General features: G+C 37.3%; 1 non-coding gene across 1 annotated transcript; it reads right to left on the reverse strand.

The window, feature by feature from the left end:
- Positions 1-10,417: 10,417 nt before the first annotated feature.
- Positions 10,418-10,637, reverse strand: LOC127870516 (small nucleolar RNA U3). The gene has a single exon (XR_008044863.1). It is a non-coding gene; the product is annotated as a small nucleolar RNA U3 (small nucleolar RNA).
- Between the last annotated feature and the right edge of the window lie 8,068 nt (positions 10,638-18,705).

Below are 18,705 nucleotides of genomic sequence, written 5' to 3' on the forward strand. Positions count from 1 at the left end.
GAATACTGACTGAATTTTCAAATTGAAGTTACAAGACAACTGAGTAGACTGTTGCAAACTAATTGCACCAAAGACAAACATTTGCATGTATAACTAAAACGCGTATATCTAACACCGTTCAGCTTAGCGACCTTGTTCAACTTTCCTATTACATCGTATTTAAACCATCTACACGACAGTAGGCAATACATTTAATTATTCGATATCAATTGAACATCAAAGAAACTCTATATAATGTGTATCCGGAATTTGAATGATGTTGTAATGATCGAAAACATATAAATACAAAATCAGAATATTCAAGATATTCAATAAAATAAAATACGTCAAATGATTCATTACAATTATATTTTATATTGGTGAATTTGAGAGATCGTTTTTAATTTAAAAAATGCTGCTATTTTCAATCAACATCAAACTACTTTGAGAAAAATTCTACGTAAATGATGGAATATCGACTAAAAGTAGTAAAATGACAACTATTTGAGCCGTTCTGGCAAAATGGGTCTTCATGGATTTCCTTAAAGTGGCTCACGAGATAAGCCTGTTCAGCGCGCATAGGCAGGGACATACAAACAGTATAGGTATAGGCAGGGACATACAAACAGTATAGGTATAGGCAGGGACATACAAACAGTATAGGTATAGGCAGGGACATACAAACAGTATAGGCATAGGCAGGGACATACAAACAGTATAGGTATAGGCAGGGACATACAAACAGTATTGGTATAGGCAGGGACATACAAACAGTATAGGTATAGGCAGGGACATACAAACAGTATAGGTCCCTATCAGTGCGCATAGGCAGGGACATACAAACAGTATAGGTATAGGCAGGGACATACAAACAGTATAGGTATAGGCAGGGACATACAAACAGTATAGGTATAGGCAGGGACATACAAACAGTATAGGTCCCTATCAGTGCGCATAGGCAGGGACATACAAACAGTATAGGTGCCTATCAGTGCGCATAGGCAGGGATATACAAACAGTATAGGTCCCTACCAGTGCGCATAGGCAGGGATATACAAACAGTATAGGTCCCTATCAGTGCGCATAGGCAGGGATATACAAACAGTATAGGTGCCTATCAGTGCGCATAGGCAGGGATATACAAACAGTATAGGTGCCTATCAGTGCGCATAGGCAGGGATATACAAACAGTATAGGTCCCTATCAGTGCGCATAGGCAGGGGTATAAAAACAGTATAGGTGCCTATCAGTGCGCATAGGCAGGGATATACAAACAGTATAGGTCCCTATCAGTGCGCATAGGCAGGGATATACAAACAGTATAGGTGCCTATCAGTGCGCATAGGCAGGGACATACAAACAGTATAGGTGCCTATCAGTGCGCATAGGCAGGGATATACAAACAGTATAGGTCCCTACCAGTGCGCATAGGCAGGGATATACAAACAGTATAGGTCCCTATCAGTGCGCATAGGCAGGGATATACAAACAGTATAGGTGCCTATCAGTGCGCATAGGCAAGGATATACAAACAGTATAGGTGCCTATCAGTGCGCATAGGCAGGGATATACAAACAGTATAGGTCCCTATCAGTGCGCATAGGCAGGGATATAAAAACAGTATAGGTGCCTATCAGTGCGCATAGGCAGGGATATACAAACAGTATAGGTCCCTATCAGTGCGCATAGGCAGGGATATACAAACAGTATAGGTGCCTATCAGTGCGCATAGGCAGGGATATACAAACAGTATAGGTGCCTATCAGTGCGCATAGGCAGGGATATACAAACAGTATAGGTCCCTATCAATGCGCATAGGCAGGGATATACAAACAGTATAGGTCCCTATCAGTGCGCGTAGGCAGGGATATACAAACAGTATAGGTGCCTATCAGTGCGCATAGGCAGGGACATACAAACATTATAGGTGCCTATCAGTGCGCATAGGCAGGGATATACGAACAGTATAGGTCCTTATCAGTGCGCATAGGCAGGGATATACAAACAGTATAGGTCCCTGGTATAGGCTAATCAAGGACGACACTTCACGTTCTTTGGAATTTTTTTAAAGGAAGTCTCTTCTTAACACAAATCTAGTCTCGGCAAAAAGTGTCGCCTCTAATTAGCCTCGGACGACACTATGCACAATCACTTGAGTCGTGTTCTGAGAAAACTGGACATAATCCGCAGTCCGCACAGGTTAATCAGGGACGACACTTTCCGCCTAAATTGGATTTTTGCTAAGAAGAGACTTAATTTAAACGAAAAATGTCATACAAGCGGAAAATGTCGTCCCTGATTAGCCTGTGCGGAATGGACAGGCAAATCTGGGACGAGATTTTACGCACATGCATTATGCCCAGTTCTCAGAACAAGACTCATTTAGTCAGGTTTTCAAAGAGCGAGGATTATTTTTATTGTTATTAGTTTGGCCTTGGGTAGACATTCTCAATTTTCTGGCGCGGTTGAAAATAGTTAAATAGAAGACTATAAAATATGTCAAAAGTCATTTCAACGTGATTGTTCGCGGCAGTACAACCGCGACTAAAGTTGTTTTAGTATAATACTTGTAACAGTTTAGGGAAACATTAATCATTGGCAAACAAAAGAGTAAGTTTCGAATTTCACTAGTTCTAGTTTCGAATTTCACTAGTTCAGCAACGATAAACGACGCTTCTGTTTGCTTAATAGCTGAAAATGCCGTAAGTAAAGACGCCTTTCTTGAGTTGAGTTGTTTTAGATGGTTATCAAGAGGTTCAAAGCGTAAGCTTATTGTGTTTCGTTGAAAAAAATCTTTAAACAATCTTAAAGAAGGCATTTTGTTAATAATGCAGGAAGATAACAGGTGTGAGTTTTTTTTCGTAAGAATGATTGAAATGGGTTTGCACTGAGCAGTAAGTGAAACGAGCAAAGGTCACGATAGTGCAATCAATTTTAGGTGTCATGTTGTGTGCAGAAGTGTCGTTGATTGAAGTTAATTGATTTGAATGTACTTGACGTGACATAAACGTGCACATTTCGTTAACAGTGTAGCGCCGTTAAATGTCGCATCGCCGTTATATGTCACAGGCTACGAGATTTGTCGCAACGTTGACGATAAATGTCGCAAGGAACGATAAATGTCGCAAATCCTACTGACGATATATGTCGCAACTTTAACGATAAATGTCGCAGAAATTTCAACTGCCGATATATGTCGCAACATTAACGATAAATGTCGCACACCTTTGTAAGTCATGTTAAAATGAAAAGTTGAAGTAAAAATGACTAAAACTTTCAGGTTAGATCTAGATTAATCGACGAGGTTTATTTGGGCCGACTTCCACCAGAATGGTCAGTTTTTAGTTAGTATTGTCCGAAATGGTCAGTTGTGGTCAGTATTGTCCATAATTGTCAGCTGCGGTGAAGATCGACTGAAGCGGTCATATTTTTTCATTTTCGACCAAAAACGTTAAGCTGTAGTTAAAAAAGACAAAATCCTTGTTTTAAATTGGTCGGAAATCGGAAAAGCGAGGAGCCCGTAAGTTTTTGCTGTGGGTTTAAGGTCGTTTCGACAAGTTTGGTTATTTACGGTCAGTCTGACAGGAACCGTCTGGGTAGAACAACATGTGAATGCCTCGGTATTTCTGCTGGAGACTGACAGCTTTGCCATCTTTGAATGAGCGATAGAAGGCGAATATTCTTGGATAGAATCATCAATCCAGGATCACACCGAGACCTCTGGTACCAACCTCTGTGCTCAGCTCTTTCGGTAATTATGGGGCCGGCAAAGGAAAATGCCTTTTTATGAAAATTGCCAGGAAATACGGGTTTTCTTCTTAAACGGGTGGTCGTTCGGATGCAGCTGCGCAATGCATCAGATACTAAACCCATAATCAAATTATCGCCGAATGCAGCTCACTTTACTCTGTGAACGGCTTTACACCCAACGTCAGTAATCAGGCTCAAATGACAAGGACTCCGTGTCGGTCGTAATTACCAGTTAACTGAACATGCTATCCGATTTTCCTACCTAAATTTGAAGAAAGGCTTGCACTAAGGTCTGTGTCCATTCAATATTCTTGTACGGCGATAAGATAAGTTCAGTAGCTGAAAAAAGTCTCTTAAGCGACACATACATTACAGTTGTCATTGACAAAAATAAGTACAAACGACAATTCTTCATAGAAATCGGAATATATTTATGTCATTTTTCTTAATTCCATTTATGTTAATTTCACCAGATTATTTTCCAATATTCACAGTTGTGAAACAAATGTCGTTTTGGTGTTCCCCTAAACATATTAAATAATTCAGCATGATAGAGGACGTGAATTCGATGGGAAAGTAAAACGGTTGTTGAAAGTTCTCAATGTAAAGAATATAAAAAGTCGCCCTTATCACCCTCAAAGTCAGGGGAAAGTTGAAAGGATGCATAAAACATTGAAGCAAAAGATTGCATACGATTTGACGCATGCGAATAGCTTTGGTATAAACTGGGCAAAACAGCTACCAGAGTATCAAAGTATACTAAACAATGGCCCAAAAGAATGTCTAGCATGGAAGTCACCGCATGAACTTTACTATGGAAGGGATCCTTATAACGACAATTCAAAGCTTAATCGCAAACTGCTAATAAAGAAACTAAGAGATGCCGCAAAAATCGCAACACTACAGTGTAATAGGCGAAACGACAGAGCTCAAGAGAAGGCAAACAAAACACCGATTTATAATATTGGAGACTCAGTGCTGTTACGCTATAAGAAAAAAGTTTTTTTAAATAGGAAGATATGGGCAGTAGATGATGTAATACAGAAGCGATCTATGAAAACAAACATGTACAAAATTAAATATCGTGTCCCCGAATCTGCTCGAGCAGGACAATCTACCCGTTCGGAAGAAAAATGGTACCACGTAAGCAACCTCACACAATATACGTGTACATCAACTGGTGCATCCAACAAGAAACGGTTACATCGAAAACAGTATTGCATAGCTACAACAAAATCGTCTCTGTTTGAAAACTTGAGATCGGAATTCGGAATACCCGTCGTAATGGATCCTATTGGGAACGGAAACTGTCAGTTTGCAGCTGTTTCATATCACCTACGCCAGTATGGAATACATAGGTCGGAACAAACGCTTAGACAAGACGTAGTAACCTTTTTGAGGCAAACACCCGTACTTGGTAACAGGATTTGTGGAGCAAACTGGTGGAACTCAATACTTGAGCAACCACGAAATTATTTGTCGCGGATGTCTACAGAATATGAATACGGTGACCAAATAACATTGCAAGCGATGTCGCAGCTGTATAATATGCAGATTTTAATAGTGTCGACTATGAATAGTGCCACTACATTGATAAGTCCGGATGGGAGATCATGACTGTCAAGCCGTTACCCTCTAATAATACTTGGACAGTACCCAGAGGGCGCCGGGGTGAGCATTACGTTGCCCTTGGTTATAATAGACATGTATTAGAAAGAATTGTTGACACATCAGCACAAGTAACGTGGGAAACTGATCCACCTACGAGCGATGATGACCTGAAGGTCGGCGGTGATGACCTGAGCGCTGGCGGTGATGACCTGAGCGCTGGCGGTGATGACCTTAACGCTGGCGATGATAACCTGACGGCTGGCGGTGATGACCTGAGCGCTGGCGGTGATGACCTGAACGCTGGCGGTGATGACCTGAACGTCGGCGGTGATGACATGAGCGCTGGCGGTGATGACCTGAGCGCTGGCGGTGATGACCTGAACGCTAGAGGTGATAACTTGAGCGCTGGCGGTGATGACCTGAACGCTGGCGGTGATGACCTGAGCGCTGGCGGTGATGACCTGAGCGCTGGCGGTGATGACCTGAACGCTGGCGACCTGGGATCGCCCAATACCAGTGACATTACGCGATTGAGAGAAATGGTACAGTTTAAAAGGAACCGAAAACACGTTCACCAAAACCGCCATGTGAACTTGCCGCGTGAGATTCGGTCTATAATTGTTGATATTGTTCTAAAACTAAGCCCTTTGTCAAGATACTCCCTTCAACGGGTAAATAGGGTATTTAGTAGGTAAGATACCGCCTCCGCGGTTGTATCTATGCCCTAGTCGGTTCGGTGACGTTACCGTATCGCCCCTCAGTGTTCGAAAGATAATCGCAATATCTGGCTCTGGCAGTGGACTGGTCCAGGCGATTCGTCAACTTATAAGGCATTCCTCGTGGGTAAATGCATGGCTATTTCTGCGTTTAGCTACTTCACCATAGGAAACCCGATGCCTGGTGAGCAGCGTAAGACCAATCGAGCAGCCCGGTGTATTTTCGAATTAACATACATAGGGTAAGTAAATTGGAAAAATTAAAATATTTCAAAGTCCAATTTGAAACAACTTTGAATTAACATTGATTTCAAAGGTATTGGACTACATGTAGAAAAAATCCTGACAAATTTTCTTAAAAAATGAGCGAAATGTGGCTCCTTGAAGTAGAAGATCGGGCAAAATGGGCCATGTTCAGGCATTTAGGGGAGGAAAACTGCTTTAATTTGCAAGCCCTTACAATAATTAAAGGATTTATACAAACTTATACATGTCTGCCATAACCTCTCAGCAGGGTTTCTCCAGAAAACTATTTATTGTGGAGAAATTTGCTTTTTTAATGACCATGTTGGGAAAACATGGATACCAAATGGAGAAGACTGGGCCACCTTATGTGAGCAGCGACTTTATAATTCTTTTTCGTGACAAAAAACATAATTTCCAGCCATTTTGTTGCAATTTCTTTTGTAGAGACCTATAGTAAGTGTATGTGGGCACATATGCATACAAATGTATACAAAAATACACCGCGCTGCTCGATTGGTCTTACGCTGCTCACCAGGCATCGGGTTTCCTGGGGTGTACTTTATGCGGCTGGTACACGGTAGAAGGAATTTGGTATAGACTGCAACGGCGCAATTAATGCCATAGCGTTATATGTTCAACTGCAGCAATGGATATACATAAAACATAATAATTGAATACACAATATGTGTTACCATTCTATTTTATCAATATGAAAATTAACATGAAAGTTTGTATTTGTTCACAGATTGTGTTCCCAAAAACTTAACCTCTCAGCAGGGTTTCTCCAGAAAACTATTTATTGTGGAGAAATTTGCTTTTTTAATGACCATGTTGGGAAAACATGGATACCAAATGGAGAAGACTGGGCCACCTTATGTGAGCAGCGACTTTATAATTCTTTTTCGTGACAAAAAACCTAATTTACAGCAATTTTGTTGCAATTTCTTTGCTTTGTAGAGACCTATAGTAAGTGTATGTGGGCACATATGCATACAAATGTATACGAAAATACACCGCGCTGCTCGATTGGTCTTACGCTGCTCACCAGGCATCGGGTTTCCTGGGGTGTACTTTATGCGGCTGGCACACGGTAGAAGGAATTTGGTATAGACTGCAACGGCGCAATTAATGCCATAGCGTTATATGTTCAACTGCAGCAATGGATATACATAAAACATAATAACTGAATACACAATATGTGTTACCATTCTATTTTATCAATATGAAAATTAACATGAAAGTTTGTATTTGTTCACAGATTGTGTTCCCAAAAACTACTTGTGATATAACCAATTACTTTTACGGCTTTTCATAACATGATGTATTTGTTGTTTCATATATATATATGCACTTACCCACGAAGAATGCCTTATTGTTTTCATCATATCAACAAAGACATTGTTGGTATTTTACAGTATCTTATTTAAAAATGATTATAATGTCTACATTTATTGTTTAATTATGATTTTTTAATCATTTACTGCTAATTGCTTATTGCTAATTGCTTACAATATGTAGAAACATGCAGTTATTTGTTGTTTTTCAATTTAGTGTAAAATAAAAAACTAATTGTTTCGTTATTTTGTGTCCTGTTGCTTTTCCTTGCAATAGACCTTCATATCTTGAATCATATTTTATCACATGCCATACCTTGTTTTCAATGTAATACAGACATTACGTATTTTTCACATTGCACATGTGTAATACAACATTTTAAGCGTTTTCATTGGCTACAGAATCAATAACTAACCAATCGCATGGCTTTAATTTGGTGAAATGACGTTGTCAACTAGATTGATACTCTGCAGCGAGCCAGTGAATCGGCGACATAGAATACCGCTGCCTACATGTTAAGCATTAATTGAAGGCAACGATATTGACAAAATAAAAAGAACATATTATTCTTCAGTCAGTTCATCAGTATGCCAATACAAACTCCGGCATATGCCAGTGCGTCTGCAACATAGTAATACATTAACTAAGATAATGATACATGTACTACAGTCATGTAACTAACATACAATATTCAATACAATTGTATCGTAATTTGTGTTGCTGTAATAATGTAACAGTTTTATCACATCTTACAACATTTGGCCAATCTTGATAACAGCAGTCCATTAAGAACAGGGAAATCAAAAACTGGCTACTCGAGCCAAGAATTATAAGAATTGATTGGGTCAATATTGACCACAACTGACCATTTCGGACAATACTGACCGCAACTGACAATTATGGAAAATACTGACCACAATTGACCATTTCGGACAATACTAACTAAAAACTGACCATTCTGGTGGAAGTCGGCTCAAAGAACCTCGTCGGGAAATCTAGATCTAGCCTTAAAGTTTTAGTTATTTTACTTCAAGTTTGCGTTTTTAACATGAATTACAAAGGTGTGCGACATTTATCGTTAATGTTGCGACATATATCGGCAGTTGAAATTTTTGCGACATTTATCGTTAAAGTTGCGACATATATCGTCAGTAGGATTTGCGACATTTATCGTTCCTTGCGACATTTATCGTCAACGTTGCGACAAATCTCGTAGCCTGCGACATATAACGGCGATGCGACATTTAACGGCGCTACAAACAGTCATTAGAGTATCGAACCAATCATATTAAGTGTCAATATTTGTGTTTTTTTACAGTTGTTAAGTTTGCACGCAACGCAATAATAACTAAATGTTGCACTAATAACACAATATTATTTTTAAAAATATGGTCATGCTTTAACCCGCTATGGTTGAACTTTGCCGCAGAATTAATTTAAGCACTTACGCATACATATTTTTAGTTGGTCGCGTTAGCGGCCGACTAAATTTACAGAGCATATTTTGCAAATCAGTATGTACTTAGAAGCCTTAGCTACGGTAAGAACAGCAACTCACTCTGCTAGGGACGATTACCGCTGCCTGTCTGCAGCAGACGACAAATGATTCTGCTCTAACAGTGAGTGTATATACCAGCTTGTAAGACGACATTTGCCAGTCTAGTGTTTATGATTGATATCTGTACATATTGGCTGCTTTCATGGAAAACGGGGCTTAATGCACGTCAAATAAGATTAGCCTGTGCATACTGATTAGCCTGTGCAATGCGCACAAGCTAATCAAGGACGACAAAAGCGAACAACTTCAGTGCCTTCAGCGCTTTGATATTTTTATGATGTAATTACGCCTGTCCGAATACAGTCTACACTGAACAAATTTTCCAAATCATGTTATCAGATATATGCGTGAATTTGACAATATTTCATGTAACAGAATAGTGTAACGGCTAAAATTATGAAAACAACTTTTTGTCCGCCTCGATTGTCATGCGAAAAAGCTGGCTCGATTTCTGATCTGGGGCACGGAAAACACGTGCACAGCACAATTATTGTTTTTTTTCGGTATCACATATTAAAGACTACGAGAAAAACGAATATGAGAATAACGGATCGCGGGCTAGTTTTCAGAATATGTCACCCTATCCATGATTTTCTGTTAAAAGGGGAAACTCTGATTATTTTCAATTACAGAAGTAAACTATTAATCATGTATGATGTAAATTACTTTTGTCATAGTAAGAATCCGACGCTGTTGTGATATCAACTCACTTTTAATATAAATCACGCGCGGAATGTATACAGATCTTAAAAACAAACGACGATGTCATAAACCCATTGACGATAGACATATAAGTAACATTCAATAAAATATTTCTATAATACTTATTAGCGAATTCTTCCAAATTAAAATATTCTCTATTTATGTCACAGTCATGGTGTATGATCAAAATATCCCTTAAAACAATGAGAATCGGATGTGCATAATGATCCATTATTTTAATATATTTCATCTTCTGTACATAGCATAATATTATGTGATATATATTAGATGAATGTTACTGATGTTGTGAACAGAGATCAATGTGTCTTCTGAATCGTTGATTTATTTTGTGATTGTTTTATATGTATATTTTGCGTTCACTTCTTAAAGTTTGCAAAAGATTATCAGTTCGATATTTACATATTTTTTCCAGTGTATACTGTAGTCATTCCTACAATGTATAGAGGTAATCGCTCTTGTTTATAATGATTAGTTTGGATTATTAGATTTTGAAACGAACGCCACTCAGAATGCGCCCCCTTCCTCCAACTCCCCACTTTGGGAGGAGAGGAACGTTCATCAATGACAGAGGCCGAGTCGCTCTGAGTAGCAACAGCCTCTGCCCGCTTCGCGCTCAGAAGGGGGCACTTTGTCTCGTCCTCGTGGTGTTCGGTCCCGTCAGTTTTACCTGACGTCCTGGCGACACTTACTATAGAAATGATCCCTAAGAGTAAGGTCTTACCTATAACATGTTTCATATCGGTTATGTATGAGCCATTTCGAACCACGAATGGTTTTATTAAATAAATATTTAAATTGAATTTAAGAGAATTATTGTATACATTTTGAATTATTGTATTAATTTTTGACACATTTATATACATTTAGTAATATATTATGCTTTTCTTGTTTAAAATATGTGAAATATTATTAATTTTTTTAAATAATTATACTTAAATCTGTTGAAATATTACAAAAAACGTGTTTTTGAATTATTCTTAAAATAGATTAGAAATCATCTCCCTTGTAACAGCGCTTATTAAAGCAAATGCGTCTCAGTGACTTCCCCTACTTAACTGCAACTCGTAATCAGGGGAGAACACAGTGCCGAGTTTAATTACCGGTAAGCTTGTATGATAATCTTTACTGCAAGTCATAATGCTATTTCGTTTCAAGTGGGTTTCTAGTACCCATGCAAGGATACGCCTTATGGAGCGTGGTAAATATGTTTTGCTTTACTGTTAATACTAAACAATTTACTATCATCACACATGTTATGCACCGACATCTTTAGTCCTATATTAGAGCGGCGCTCTGGGAAAACGGGGTTTAAGCATGTGCGTAGAGTTTCGTCCCTGATTATCCTGTGCTGACTACACAGGCTAGTTTGAGATGACACTGTGCGCACACGCATTATGTCCCGTTTTCCCACGGCGAGGCTCATTTCAGTTAATTAATTTTGAGCTATTCGGTAACTAAACGGGAAACGGCACCGGATCAGAATATAAATACCGCTACTACAAAATGCAGGAGGTGCCGAGTATTCCAAATGAAAATGTCAACAAAACCAATGAAGTATGCACAAAACTGTCTGTTCATTGAACATTATGGCATTTAATCTTATGTTTTACGTATTAATTCGATATTTTAATACAATATTTTATAAGAATGAAGGAAAAGAAGTGAGCCACATATTCAAATTGTCATAAAATACTTAAAGAAACTTGTAGTATTGGGAATTGACAGCAATCACAAATAATCTGCTTTTACTGTACAATAGTGTAAGATTCATTCATATTGGCCGTGCTGTGTGAAAAGGGGTTTAAAACATGAGCGTAGAGTGTCGTCCCAGATTACCGTGTGCAGTCCGACAGGCTTATCAGGGACAACAATCTCCGCCTACAATAGTCTTTTGCTAATAAAAGACTTTCTTAATACGAAATATATCATAAAAGCGGAAAGTGTCGTCCCTGATCAGCCTGTGCGGACTGTGAAGGCTAATCTGGGACGACAAATTACGCACATACAATAAACCCTCTTTTCACATAGCACGGTCATATTATTTATAGTAAAATCGTTGGAAATATCACGTGAGCATTTGCGCTTTAAAACGGGCAAATATTGATTTCATTAGCAACATGTATATTATAACCATAACATGAAGCATAAACCATAAAATACTGACACAGATAATGTACGGATAGACGGCACTGGATAATAGACGAAATTAAAAGATACATGCGACGAATAATACGTGTTTTTCATCACATTTTAACAACAAAATTTGGATATCGTGTATGCAAACTTTCAACACCGTACTTGAAGTTTGCGCTCATGTGCATCGTTCCCATGAATTTTCCCCCCAATTGGGATAATATCAAGTAAGAGAAACATCAGGAAACTTACGAGATTTTTGTCGAGCCTTGTCGGTATAGCCGTGAAAAAATATGTACATATGTGCATGCCTATCCGATCAAGCTTCTCCGGACTGTACAATTGTCATTTATCACGCTATCTTACTTTGTTAGTATAGGGTATTGTATAAAATTTCAGGTATTGTGCAATAGTTAGTCAAGCAACCATTACATTTTATTTCACAAACTTGTACTTGTACTTATATGGTATTTAAATTACAATTCACAGTATTGTCTTTTAAATTTAACTGATATTCTTCCGATGTCAACATTGTTTTATGTTTGGGTGTATACGTCTTTTCAGAAATAAGGAAGTTGATTCACCTTCTAAACTTCTAAGCATGGAAAAAGACAACGCAACTTACGTAAGTCTAAACGGTCAGATGTCGGTAAATCACGGCCGATGAATCACGGGCGCCACCTCCTTTTTGCGATGCATTGATAAATGAGCCAATGCTACTTCCGAGGTGGCGCTTAGGACCGGATGTTATTAAATGTTTCGGATAATTCTGCTGAGCGAGTTAGTTTTACAAGTTTTCTTCAACATATTTTGTATTATTTTTAAATCGGGCAATGTAGTGCGATTCAGCGAAGATTTATTCATTCACATATGAACAGAAACATATAATAACAACCCATTTGGAAACGTGATGACCTCTACAAGTTGTTACATGGTAAAGATTTCAACACAAAATCGAAGTATTTTCCTGTGTGACGAGCAAATTTCCACCCAATGAAATCACTAACAACATAAAACAATTGCTTTGAACATGTTAACGTTTTCCGATGCACAAAACATCGGCTTCTTCTCGATCTTACAGCTTATTTTGCATTCTTCCAAAAAAGATGGAGCCAATGCCAAAGAGGTGGCGCTAATGACAGGAGATGGCGCCAATGCACTATTTTAGCTATTTTAATTTTCGATGCCGACCATACACTTTTTGTTTCGTATTCCGGGTTGAGTGTTCGATCTTTTTTTCTGATTTCGATCATAATGAATTGTGATTTAAAAAGTGAAGTCTACATAATTATGAAGAAACATGTGTTGAACGGATTTTTTTTAAAGATTTCTGTTACTGAATTTACTACAAAACTGGAAAGAAGTATAATAAACAAAGCGGTAAACATTAAAGCCGAAGCTATCCTATTTTTTGCAGATAAAAGTAGGAACGAGTGGCATATGGTAGCCTATTTAAAATTCGTTGACCTTAGCCGTTTAGTAAATTAAGCGATGTGGACAAAACTCATCGTTTCAAGAAGAAGTAATATCTTTTTATTACTTCGTGAATTTTGTTTTTATATTATATCAAACACATTTGTTGTAGAGAACATATTTTTAGAATGTTGAGAATTTAGTTATTGGATTTATTGAATATTACATATTTTGGATTTATATTGGTACACTATGTTTTTTCAGGTTATTGACTTCTTAATTGAGTTGGTTACTTATACATTCACATATTTACATCTTGTTTTTTATATTGTGTATATGTTCTGTATAGAGTTGGGTCTAAGTATGTACGTTGAAAAATAAAAAGAAATATGAAGAAGAAACATTATTTGTCAAGCGAAAGTCATGTGATAATTCATATATAGTGCATTTGCGCCACCTGATGTCCTTAGCTCCAGCTCCTTGGCATGGCTCCATCTCTTTTGGAAAATGCTAAATTATCTAATAGATCTGCAAGATGTCAATGTGTCTGTGCATGCAGCAACTAGTGTATGCTGAACGCAATCGTTTGATGTCGTTCGCGAATTAATCGGGTGGAATTTTGCTCGTCAAACAGGCACAATACACCCATTTATGCCTAGCGTCTAAAAAAAAGGCCTTGCCATGATGCGGCGTCTCATCTAGGTCTGCGCTGTTTGCTTGAAGGAATTTCTGTAAGAAATATTCTAAATATAGAAATGAATATACTAGACATCCCTAATTTTGGAAATAAATTGATCCAATTTAGAAGGATGGGAGAGTCCACTAGACATACATGGGTTAATGCATCTCAAAATTATTAGTGGCACCCGTGATTAACGGCCGTGTTTTTCAATACGCGACCACCAGAAATGTGATGAATCCATAAAGATGAAGATGAAACAAAAAACTAGATATTGTGAATAAGCGTTCTCATTATGATACTTGCATTTCAAAAATTATTCATGCTCAACATTATTCACCGGGTTAAATAATTCTTTTTCAGACAAACTATCATAATAAAAAAAACACTAAATTATTTTGTGCTTAAAGAGACCTTTTCACAGATTTTGGCATGTATTGAAGCTTGTCATTAAATGCTTTATATCGATATATTTAAACATTTACCAAAAAATCTCCAGTAAAAAAAGAATACAATTAGAAAAAGGAAAAAAAGGTATAAAAAAAAAGAGAATACAATTAAAAAAAGGAAAAAAGTAACCCTCAACTGGGCTCGAACCACTGACCGCTGGGAATCCTGGAGTAAAAAGTCTCCCTGTTAGACCACTCGACCATCCGTGCTCATGCTGTTATAGGATATATTATTTAGTTATATAAGCAATCCTCGTAGTTTCAAAACAAGAGGGCCATGGGCCCTAAGGCGCTCACCTGAGACCCAAAGGAACTAAACTATTCTGGGAAGGTGGAGTTCAAAATAATAAAAGCACTTCATACAGACGGGTACATACTTAACTTGTGCTTTATAGTTTGATTATTTAGTGTAACATCTTCAAAAGAGGACGAGTGCTGAGCAGACAGGCTGTAGTACAGACTTAGTTTGCTCTATTATTAAAATACGTTTTCACTGTTTTTGCATTCAAAGTTATTTAGAACAATGATACACTGATTTTCAAGTAATACTGCATTTCACATATCATACATGACATCTGTATATCAAATTAATTAGAATAATGGTATTTCTGACTTTCACATAATACTGTATTTCACATATCATCCATGTAGGCCTACATGACCTTTGTATATCAATCTGTATTAATGATTTAAAATGAAATTTCATACTTCATTTAAGAGTTAATTTTTGTTAATTATTCACATTTGTAAGTGTTGTTTGTAAACAATTCCTCTACGCTTCTACTCTTTATTTACAACCAATGCAAAACTAAAATGCATTTTAATTGTGAAATTTATTCTCAAATACAAGCTGCATTTAATATCATAAGTATCGCAAAAAGTTGGTTTTAAGTACATTTTATCTATCTCTTTAATTCTTGAACAAAGTATATCTGTGATATGATATGTGTACATGTAGACACGATAGTTTTGTGTCAATAAATGTTTAACAGTAAAGTTGGAGAATATTTCAAATTTTGTATTGATCAATATAATTGAATTTTGACAACAGTTGTTGCCTAAGCTGTAAAGGATATTTTTACGTACATATCTTTACTTTTTCTTCTTGATATTCATAATATACACTGGGACTTTGTGATAGTTGAAAGTTAAATAATAGCCATATTGAGTAAGTTCAATCAGGCATCACTGTACTGAAGCTAAGAAATATGAAATATCACGCCCATTAAATTTATATATATTGTATAAACCTTTCTTGGAAATATATAAGTACATAATTTTGCTATTTCAAGAGCTTGCTTCAATGTTGTAATTTTTTCTATTTATGCAGTCAGCATGCTGATTTTTATATGAAAATAAATGCCAGACAGATGTATTTATCTCTATATTGATACCACTGTATAGCAATTGCTGTTCCATGCTGTTCACTGCAAAGGGCTATAAACAAGGAGTTAGGCATCAAGCAACTGTCAGAGATAATGAGGTACCTGCAGTGGCTAATGGTTATTTCATTGGTCTGCGGGCATTAAATTACATGCAACAAAATGTGTGAAAAGTGGCCAGCACAGGAATTTGGGGCCTGACTCTAAACTGTTATAAACAGTTGTTTCTCCCCTAAGTAATTTTATGTGAAATCAATATTACTACTTAAAATTGTGAGATTATTTGATAAAGGGTTTTCAGATGGCAAAAATATGTTTGTTGCACTTCATCCCCAACCAATCATAAACATTAGATTATCCCCTTCAGAAAGGAACAAAAATAAATACATTCTTTTTGGCAATTTAACTGTATATCTTATCGGCAGAATTAAAATTCACATGACTGCATGGAGATCATGAATATCATAATATGCATAAATTTCATTCAACGTGTACGTCGGTAATTTTATAGTAGAGTGTAAACAAGGTTACACTATAATTAGCCATTTAAAGCCATGTTTTTCAACAGACCGCAACCATAAAGGAACACGGCCTAGATATCATAACAAGATATCCATAAAACCAATGTTTTAACCAAGTTTCATGATGATTGGACAAAACAATGTGACTTCTAGAGTGTTCACAAGCTTTTTTTACTATACAAATATAAGGAAAAAGACCCCCCCCCTTGGCGGCCATGTTTTTTTACCTATCAGAACCATTTTCTAACTCAACCATCATATCCAGGAAACAAATGTTCTGACCAAATTTCATGAAGATTGGGCAAAAAATGTGTCTTCTAGACTGTTCACATTTTTTTCACTATATACATATAGAGAAAACTGCCACACCCCCTGGCGGCCATGTTTTTCCACCTATCATGACCATTTTCGAACTCGTCCGAGATATCTATAAAATCGATGTATAGACAAAATTTCATGATGGATATGCAAAAAATGTGTATTCTAGAGTGTTCACAAGCTTTTTTTACTATATAAGGAAAATGACCCCCCCATGGCGGCCATGTTTTTTTTTTACCGATCCGAACCATTTTCGAACTCAACAGTCGTATCCAGGAAACAAATCTTCTAACCAAATTTCATTAAGATTGGAACAAAAATGTGACTTCTAGAGTGTTCACATATTTTCACTTTATACATATAGAGAAAACTGCCCCGCCCCCTGGCGACCATGTTTTTTCACTGATCTGGACCATTTTCAAACTCGTCCAAGATACTAATGAAACCAATGTTTTCACCAAGTTTCATGATGATTGGGCAAAATTTTTGACTCCTAGAGTGTTCACAAGGTTTATCTATAGCCATATAAGGAATACTGCCCCGCCCCCTGGCAGCCATGTTTTTCAACTGACCGGAACCATTTTTGAACTCCACTAACATATCACTTAGACAAACATTTTGACAAAGTTACATTGAGATTGGGCATCAAATGTGACTTCTACAGTGTTCAAAAGTTTTTTTCCTTTTTTTGACCTAGTGACCTAGTTTTTGACCCAGCATGACCCAGTTTCGAACTCAGTCGAGGTATCATTGAGACAAATGTTCTGACCAAGTTTCATGAAGATCGGACAAGAAATGTGGCCTCTAGAGTGTTCACAAGGCAAAATGTTGACGACGAACGACGCACGGACGACGGACAAAGGCGATCCCAAAAGCTCACCATGAGCATGTTGTGCTCAGGTGAGCTAAAAATATAACGACAACAACAGAACTCTCCAAATTATTCAATCGTTTCGCGTTGCAACGCGTTATAATTTCCAGGTTTTCAAATCGTCAAAAGATGCATATAATGGATATTTTAGAGCATGGTTACTGTTCAGTATTACTTTTTTCTCACAAACATCATAACTAGAATGAAAATTTGCGAATTTGAAACAACTATTTATAATTTTGTCAATTTACCAAAACGTGAAAAGGAACCTTAAAGCTTTCCGTTGCATAGGTGGATACGGACAACGGATGCGAACATGAGAAATTCTGGGATTAACATAGTTAAAAAATATAACATAATACAACAATAAAATCGAAGAAATGTACATATTAATATATTTGTAAGCCATATTTCAGTTAATCAACTGGTTTGACGAGTTTTTGTAGGGTAGTGGAACTGCGATTCCACGTGCACTGTGTTATAAAGTTTCGTAATATGAAATGCAAGCATGGCAGATATCGAACTTTTATATTTGAAACGATTTATTTGTATATGTATGTGTTACATATAACTGTTTATATACATGACTGTAATATAAAGTTTAGAATAATAATGTCGAAATCTTGTTTGAGTTGCTTTATTTTCTGTGAGATTTCTGTGTACAGATGGTTGACTGAGTCTGTAATAGAGAGGCGTTGGTTCCAGACATTACGATTATACATGAGTCGCGCTCTGAGAAAACTGGGCATAAAACACGTGCGTAAAGTGCCATCCCAGATTAGCATGTGCAGTCCGCACAGGCTAATCAGGGACGACACTTTCCGCCTAAATTGGATTTTTTTTCTAAAAAGTGACTTCATTTAAACGAAAAATGTCATAAAAGCCTAAAGAATCGTCCCTGATTAGCCTGTCTGGACTGCACAGGCTAATCTGGGACGACACTTTACGCACATGCATTATGCCCAGTTTTCTCAGAACACGACTAACATTATCTGATTATTTCCCTGATATGTTTATGTAC

The sequence above is a fragment of the Dreissena polymorpha genome, chromosome 2 (assembly GCF_020536995.1).
Source record: "Dreissena polymorpha isolate Duluth1 chromosome 2, UMN_Dpol_1.0, whole genome shotgun sequence".
Classification (NCBI taxonomy): Eukaryota; Metazoa; Mollusca; class Bivalvia; order Myida; family Dreissenidae; genus Dreissena; species Dreissena polymorpha.